Here is a 9,029-nt window from a genome sequence, read left to right as displayed (position 1 = left end):
ATGTTTTTTTTGTTATCGTTGTGTGTATTTATTTTGCTTGTGGCATTTCATCATGGCATCATGCGCATTGCATCTGCATGTTTTCATAAAAATTGCATCCGTTCATAGTTCCCGCTTCTCCCGGTTGCCTTGTTGTCCCTTTCAAGACCAAGCGTTCTTTTGTTGTCCGACCGTTTGAGCCTCTCTACACAGTGCACAAAACCCCGCGCGTCCGAAACTTCCCTGAACCCGACCCGCTCAGTCATCGCCGTTGGATTCGGATCATCCCGAAACGTCCCTAAAATATCTTCGGTTCTTTGTTAGACCGTCCTAACCTATTTATTCTCGACCGTCCGATCTTAATCGGAGGGTCGAGATAACCCCTAGCCTAACCCACTCGATATATATGTTAGTCTAACTCGAGACCAAATCCCTAATTTATAGGGATTCTCCTAGCCGCCGCCGCCCCTGTCTATTCCCTCCTCCTTCCTCGGGATCCCACCCGCCTACCCATCCACCAGCCGCCACTCTCTCCATCGGGATCCTTGCCGATCCACCACCTCCCCTCGTTTTCAGCCCCAAGCCAACCAGCAGCTCCTTCTCGTCCCCGTGCAGCAGCGAGCAGTGTCTGACCTTCGTGTCTCCCTTGGTTCAAACTATAGGAGCTCTCAACCATGGCGGCGCCGCTTGCAGCTCCATGACTGCACCTCCCTCGCCCGTCTCCGGCCAGATCCGAGGCCCAGTGGCCGGATCCGTCTCGTCATGTCCATCCCCGACACCCCTGCCCTTCCACACCCCGCCAAGCCGCGCCATCCTCCTGCCAGCGCCCGCTTGGGATGAGCGTAGCGTCGCCCCGCTCGCCTTCTTTGTGCACCTGTGCCCCACGCCGAGCACGATGCCGCCCTGTTGACCGCCGCCGACTAGGCCAGGCCTCCCCTGCTCCTTTCCTTATCCTTCCCTGCCTTCTACTCCCTCCTCTCATAGGGACCGCCATGGTCGTCGCCCGGCCGTCGCGCTATTAAGACCCGTCGCCAGACCTCATGGGTCTGTGTCTGGCTGGATCTGCCGCGCCCGCCCGCGCCGGAGACCACCAGCGCCGTCGACCTCCATCTCCCTGCTTCGCTCAAACGCCGGTGCCCAGACCCCGGGATCGAGCAGCGCCTCGACATGCGCCTCCTCTGCCTCTGTTGGAGAGGAGCATGCTCTAGAGGCATCCGGTCGCTCGCATTGACCGCGACGTGCCCATCTCGTTTGCCTCCTGGGCCACCAGCAACCTCCCCAATCCGGCCTGCTTCAGCCTTCCTCCACCACCGGCCCGACCTGGCCCTCTGGTGAGAAGCCCAGTCCGCTCGAGATGCGACCTAGTTCCTATTTTTTCAGATCTGTGAATTTAGTTATTTCCAGTGACTGCCTATTTTACAGAAAAGTCCTTCATGTACATGCATATTATAACTCATAAACTGTGCATCGGTTTAAAATGCTTTAAACATGTAAAATGCTTAGAATTTCATCTAGTTTCATAATATGCTGCTTTCATCCATGTTAAAATGTTTAATTTGCTGTTTGCATTAATTTGCTCAAATGACATGTTAAAATGGTTTATTTCATAACTAAATAACCGTAGCTTTGAATTAAATAAACTTTATATGTAAAGGGGTAGAAAAATGCATAGATTAACATGGTGGCATTACTTTGCATGTTTCACAACTCTAAAATTGTGTATAGGGCAGAACAGTACCAAATTCAAAAATATGCACATGGGGATTTTCCGGAATTGTTGTTTGTTGTTTCCGGCCTCATTTAAACTTGCCTAGATAGGTAGTTCATGTATGTTCGCCCTCTTGCCATGTTAACCAACATTTAATATTTTGAGTAGATTAAATGGGAGAGAACCAAATAATTGTTGTGTGGTTTCGTCAATATGCAACTTGTTACATATTGAGCTCCACTTAACTTGTAGTGTTGTTTGTGCACTTCGCCATGCCATGCCTCATTAAAGCGGATATGCATCATACTTGATTGTGCATCATGCCATGTTTATGCTTGTTGGTTTACCATGTTGTTTGCTTCTTTCCGGTTGTGCTTCTTCTCGATAGTTACTGTTTCGTTGCATCGTGAGAATTCGTTCGAGTACGTTGGTTCGTCTTCTTCATGGACGCGATTTTCTTCCTAGCGGGATTTCAGGCAAGATGACCCTCACCTTGGATCTCACTACTATCTTTGCTATGCTAGTTGTCTCGATGCTATCGCTATGTCGCGCTACCTACCACTTGTTTATCAAGCCTCCCAAATTGCCATGTTAGCCTCTAACCTTTTCCACATCCTAGCAAACCATTGTTTGGCTATGTTACCGCTTTGCTCAGCCCCTCTTATAGCGTTGCTAGTTGTAGGTGTAGTTGCAGGTTGTTCCATGTTGGGACATGGATTCACGGATATCTTGGGATATCAGAATATCTCTTATTTAATTAATGCACATATATACTTGGTAACGGGTGGAAGGCTCGGCCTTTTGCCTAGTGTTTTGTTCCACTCATGCCGCCCTAGTTCCGTCATACCGGTGTTATGTTCCTGATTTTGCGTCCCTAAAACTGTGAGGGTTTATGGGCCCCTCTTGAGAGTTCGCTTTGAATAAAACTCTTCCAACAAGGCCCAACATTGGTTTTACCATTTGCCTAATAACAACTAAAACTTGCATAGGGACCTGCCGGCCCCGAGGTCTCTTAATCACCCCCGGGCCAGTGCTCCTCATGAGTGTTGGTCCACCTACCTAGCAGTCGGTGGTGCCACCTCGGGGCAACTCAATGGTATTTTGGCCATCGTCCACTTTGCATAGACGGTGTTGTCCTGAGAACGAGATACGCGTGGCTCCTATCAGGGTATCGACGCACCGGGTGGTCTTGCTGGTTTTGTTTTACCATTGTTGAAATGACTTGTGCACCGGGATCCCGAGTTTGATTGGATGTCCCGCGTCGGAGGATTGTCTCCACGGATCATGAGCTTGTCATGGGCTAAGTTGGGACACCCATGCAGGGTTTAAACTTTCGAGAGTCGTGCCCATAGTTATGTGGCAAATGGGAATTTGTTAATATCCGGTTGTAGTGGACTTGAACTAAACTCAATTAAAAATACACCAACCACGTGCATAACCGTGACTGTCTCTTTTCGGGTGCGTTCGAGAAGAGAACACGGTTGGGTTATGTTTGAACGTAAGTAGTTCAGGATCACTTCTTGATCATTACTAGTTTGCGATCGTTTGCATAGATTCTCGTCTTACTCTTGTAATTCTAAGTTAGCCACCATACAATGCTTAGCCGCTTGCTACAACCCCACCATGTATCCATTCCATACCCTTTAAGCTTTGTTAGTCTTGATACCCATGTTAATGGGATTGCTAAGTCCTCGTGGCTCACAGATTACTACAACAACAGTTGCAGGTACAGGTAAAGCGATGCTCTGACGTGAGAGCGATGCTTGATTGTTTGGAGTTCTTCTTCCGCTTCTTCTTCGATCAAGGGAATAGGTTCCGGGTCGGGAGCCTGGGATTAGCAGGGTGGATGTTGTGCTTCTTTTTCATTTGATTTCATCTGTAGTCGAATCCTTCTCTTCTGTATGATGATTGTTGTGTATTGATGTATTGATGTATTCATGTATTCATGTTGTGGCTTGTGGCGAGTGTTAGCCTTTATCTTGTATCCTCATCTATTCAGTACATGGTATGTTGTAATGATATCCACCTTGCTATGCGGTCGAAATGCGATTGTGCCCCAATCATGAATTCATCACGTGATTGGGATAGAATCTCATCTTGGGTGCAACATCACGTGGGTGACAGGGGTAGGGGCATGGCACACGGGTAGTCCTAGGGAACTGTGTCTGTTTCGTACCCGATCATAGACGGTTGCTACGTCCGACTCGTCTGTTGTTTATAAATTTGGCCAAAAAACGCGGGAAAGGGTCAGAACATGGACACACTTGCATGTGGAACAAATATATGTATGAAAATGGTGGTTTGATGTTCAAATACCCAATGCACAACTTTGATGTGGCACCTGTCGCACAAAGCGCACATTATTATTACTAGCCCCCACCCCTCCCCCCCGCCACACACACACACTTCGTGTTGCTGGGAGGGGAATCCTAGCTATGAACGCATGCCCCCAAATAGGTAGGTCTGACATCTCACCCTATCGTAACACAAAACCGAAAGGAGTACATCATGGTCAACCCCCCCTTTGCTTTCGATCAAATGTGGACCATGTGTGGGCCCACAGATGTGTTCTTCTGGCGTTAGATGGGTGAGACCACATACAAACCACACCTGCGGGTGGCCCGATGTGTGTGTGTGTGAAAACGATGTGTTATGATATTTAAATAACCAAATCACAAATTTGACGTGGCACATGTGCATCGCAAATTAACCGGACATCCCCGACCCCATGGAGGTTCATCTAGTACGAAGTAGTACTGTGCCCCCCACACACTTTGAGCCGGTGGGAGGGGGCATCTCACCAAGGTGTATTGTAAGATTTACCATGAAGAATCACCACCTTGGTCGTATAACCTCTCTTGTTTTGTTGGGTCAAAGTCATGCATTGATGTTCCACACGCGGTCCCACAAAATAGGCTAGCTTGTCACTGATAACCACGCAAGGGAGTGCCTGAAGACAACCACTGTGTGCATGTGGCCCAAACATATGTATGAAGTGTCATGTGGTGTTTGAATATACCCAATGCACAACTTTGATGTGGCAGCGTGCTTTTGGAACCAGAAAGTCCCCACACAGAGCGAGGGTTCACTACGCGTAGTATACTATATATATATATAAGGATTTATGTGTATGCGAGCCCTCAAACTTAGGTCTCGAATCTCACCATGATCAACGTACGACTATATGGTAATGCGAACCAAGAGAAGAAGAATCCACCCTGGTAAGCTCTATCGCGTTGTTGGTCAATGTGATGGATGTCCATGCGGGCCGACAAATATATAGTCCGTCGATGATAACCAAGCGAGGGAGAGTGTCCAAATTAAGATAACCACTGCATGTATGTGCCCCAAACATATGTATGGACATGGGTGATGCATGCATATATGTTTGAATACCAAAAGCACAACATTTTGATGTGGCGCATGCATGCGTCGAAAATCGCATAGTACCCACACATATTTGGTTCATGACACGTCGCGTGCTCGCCCCCCCCCCACTTCGACCCGGTGGGAGGGATTCGTGCATACACATGCGCGCAAAGTATAGTTGCATGTACCGAAACGTATAAGACGAACCAAAATTTAACCCCCTCCTAATTATAAGTCAAATTAGCCTCTATCGCTGTCAGTCGAAGTGATTGACCAAGTGGGCACACAGAGATGAGCGAAGCATCTCGCCGATAACCCCATGAGTGAGTGCTAGAGGACAACCGCCATCGCTTGCTTATTGGCCAAACACATGTATGGAGATGTGTGGTTGTGATGTTTTGAATACCTAATATATATCCAGAACTTTGATGTGGCACCTGCCCCGACAACCTTTAAGTCCCCCACACGAACCGAGCTTCATGACATGTAGTATATATATGTTTCCCCCTCCCCTCTTCGACGCGTAATATATACTCCTACGTACCGTAGCACAACCCGAAAATAATCCTTCTTGTTCGTCAAATTACCTTTCTCGTTGGGTCATATATTTGATGGACGACGACCTCGCGGGCCCATGGAGGGATGAGTCGCAGGCGAATGAGTGACAACCATCATCTGCACGTGGCTCAATGTGTTGGTGATGTTTTTAATACCCAATATGCACAACTTCTTTGCGGCACCTGCCTCGAAAACCGAAAATTCCCCACATGGAGCGAGATCGATTCATGATGCGTGCGTAGATGTGTTGCCTCGGCCCCTCCTCCCCTCTTCGACGTGTACTATATACTCCTACCGCAACACAACCCAAAAAGAAACCTCCTTGCTGGGTCAAAGTGATGGAGGACAACCTCGTGGGCCCATGGGTGGAAGCATCAGACATGAGTGAGTGTTCTATATGACGCGTAGTATTGCCCCCGGCCACCCTCTTCAACGCGTACTCCATATATACTCCTACTATACGTATAACAAAAACCAAAAAACTGACCATCCTTGTCTGTCAAATTAACCTCTCTCATCGCATGTCATTGTGCCGGACGGCGCCCTCTCGTGGGCCCACGTGAGTGAGTGTCCTAGGACCACCGCGTGCATGTGGCCCAAAGATGCATGTCAAAAATTTTCTGCAGGGAACATGCGACCAAAGGAGTTTAGTGTTGAAAATTGAAAAAACAGATAACATTTGTCCGTTTTTTATACATTGATTGATTTCATAGGGATTTAAATGTGCAAAAATTAAATTTGATCTACATGAGACACGTGATAGTGCATGAAAATGGATTGCAAAATCATGTGTACATGTCCTTGGGTGCATTTTTAGTCCCCATGCAAGAAATTTCTAACATCAAGAATCTTGATTTTAAAATCCAATAAACCCAAAACTAAGTTGAAATCCATAAAACTTATCGTGGTGTCATATGGACACCAATAGATTGTGATATTTTTTTTTCAAATTTGAGAATTTTTTTGATATAATCTTCTTACATACATGAAATTATAAATAATTATCAAATCGCAAGTGAACTCTTTATTCGAACCGTGTGCGTTAGACCAACAATGTAAGTGTCGTGCTTGGTTAAGAAATAAAGCGGTAGAATTAATCATCAAAAAGAAAAATCAATATAATACATGCCGCGCACGTGTCCCGTGTTCCGTATGAGCATACGTGAGTTGACGAGACGCATGCTAGCAGGCAGACCGGGAGGCTGAGGCATGCACGTGTTCTCTACGCACTCACCGTGGGGCGTGCTAGTAGCTGTGTGAAATGACGGTAGGCGTGCCAGCAGTCCACTACGCAAGCTCACCGGGAGGCGAGCCAGCCCTTTGACCACTGCCCACCTCACTCCCACAGCTCCATATTAATGGCGAGCCTGATCTGCTGGTCATAATAGGCATCCACACACCCCGTCCATAGTTGTCACCGCCACATGGAGTGTATTAGGATTTTGCCGAAGCGCACCATCGGTGGGAGTGGCGATGCCGGGGCTAGTGAAGCACCGGCGCAACGCATGAAGCTGGGCGCATAGGTTGCTGTCGCCGCCGATGAGGTCTCGCGTGGGCAGCAACACGACATTGACTTCGTCGCCGTCGTCGTGCCTCCCTAGCCGGAGCCGGAGTCGGAGGTCCACAACTACTTCGGCAACGACTCCGACGGAAAACCATTTAGTCCCCCCTTTGTTGGGAACAGAAAGCCTTGGTTTTGTTCACCTAGTCCATGAAATCAGAGTAAGATTCATTAGATCCGTGTAGTGTATTGATTGTTTGAATGGTATCTATGGTTAGTGATTAATCATTTGTTCCGTACAAATGATTTTTTGCTAATAATCCGACTAGGGTTAGCGTGCGTGCTAATAATTCATAGCCAAATCTTGAGAATTGATTTTGAATGTCCTACATATATGTTTGTGCCCTTTTTTTCTTCCAGATCTTGAGAATTGATTTTGAATGTCCTTCATGTATGTTTATACCTTTTTTTCTTCCAGATTGCTATGTACACAGATGAGGCTCCGACCAGCGGCACCGCCAGCTCTAGATCCTGCACCCGGCAGTGCGGGCAGAAGCGTCCGCGCTCGCTGGATCTGAGGAACCCACAGAATATCGGGTGGACTGCATCAGCGATCTCCGGACGCCATCCTTGGGGAGATCAACTTCCTTCTCCCCACCAAGGATGGTTGCCGCACACAGGTCCTCACATCTCGGTGGCGCACTCTGTGGCGTGCCACACCTCTTAATATCGATTAACGCTGGCTATCTGTCGTTCATGATTTTGAACTCCACGGAGCCATCATCTCCTCCCACCAGGGCTCCGTTCAACACCTATGCATCCCGGCATGTTACCTGCTGCACATACCCTGCATGGTGAACGCCTGACTGACATCTTGTCAATTCGAAAAATCCAACATCTTGAGTTCTACCATTACTATGCAAATAGTTGTCCACCAAGCACTATAGCCGTGCCCTCACCATCAGTGTCCATCTCATGGTTTTCCTCCTCTCTCCACACCACCACCCTGGCCCAGTGTCATCTACCAGACAATCTGGTACAAATGCTTCGACTCCCACTGTTAAAAAAAACTTGCGCTTGTGGTGGTCGATCTGTCGGAGGCCTCATGCGCAGCATCATCCACTCCTGCTGCCCTGCCCTGGAGCGCTTTCTGCTTGTTTTTTGAAAAGAAATTCGTATCCGTTGTCTCCAAATAAAGTCGCCTCACCTTGTAAGCATTGGAATTTTCTTTAAAAGAAAGGAGTTCATCAACAAAGACGCCCCTTCACTCCAAAGGCTGCTCCTTGATTATCGTTATGCACCTTCGCAAATAATTGTGGTCTCTGTGCCTAAACTGGAGACCTTGGGTGTAATTCCCGATCCGTTTGAAGGTTACAAGATGGTGGTTGGCTCCACACTTATTCAGGTACTGTATATTATCATCAACACTTTTGTAGTCATAAGATGCATTTTCATTTGTGTGTGTAAGTTTTATATCATCAACACTTTTGTAATCATAAGTTGCATTTTTCATTTGTGCGCATAACCTTTATATAATCTTGGAGTATGCTTTTGGTAATAATATTATGTTCTATGCTCAATGAAGATTTTGTCCATGGGTACCCTATCAATGGTGCTGGATTCTGTCAAGACCTTACATATCAGTACGTGGTGTTTTGATCTGAACATGATTATCATCTTGCTGAGATGCTTTCCATGTCCGGAGAATTTGTATATAGAGGTGATGATATCAAGCACATTGATATACTTTACTAGAACTAACCCTTCAGCTATACTATTTTTTAGACATTAATGGTTTTCAGTCTTCATGTCTATTTAGGCTAAAGGACATGGACAAAAAGGTATAACCAATCGGTGGCATAAGAAGCACCGGGATTTTTTCAGTTCTCATGACATTCGTTTGAGGACAATAAC

General features: G+C 46.9%; 1 long non-coding RNA gene across 1 annotated transcript; it reads left to right on the top strand.

Moving 5' to 3' along the window:
• Window positions 1–429: 429 nt before the first annotated feature.
• Window positions 430–3,706, top strand: LOC147971087 (uncharacterized). Its single transcript, XR_015604525.1, has 3 exons — window positions 430–1,310; window positions 2,076–2,163; window positions 3,408–3,706. It is a non-coding gene; the product is annotated as an uncharacterized LOC147971087 (long non-coding RNA).
• Window positions 3,707–9,029: the final 5,323 nt, after the last annotated feature.

The sequence above is a fragment of the Triticum urartu genome, chromosome 5A, assembly GCF_056163025.1.
Source record: "Triticum urartu cultivar PI428250 chromosome 5A, HENAU_Tu73, whole genome shotgun sequence".
NCBI lineage: Eukaryota > Viridiplantae > Streptophyta > Magnoliopsida > Poales > Poaceae > Triticum > Triticum urartu.
Note: the sequence above shows the minus strand (reverse complement) of the source record. Positions and strands in the feature narration are given on the sequence as shown.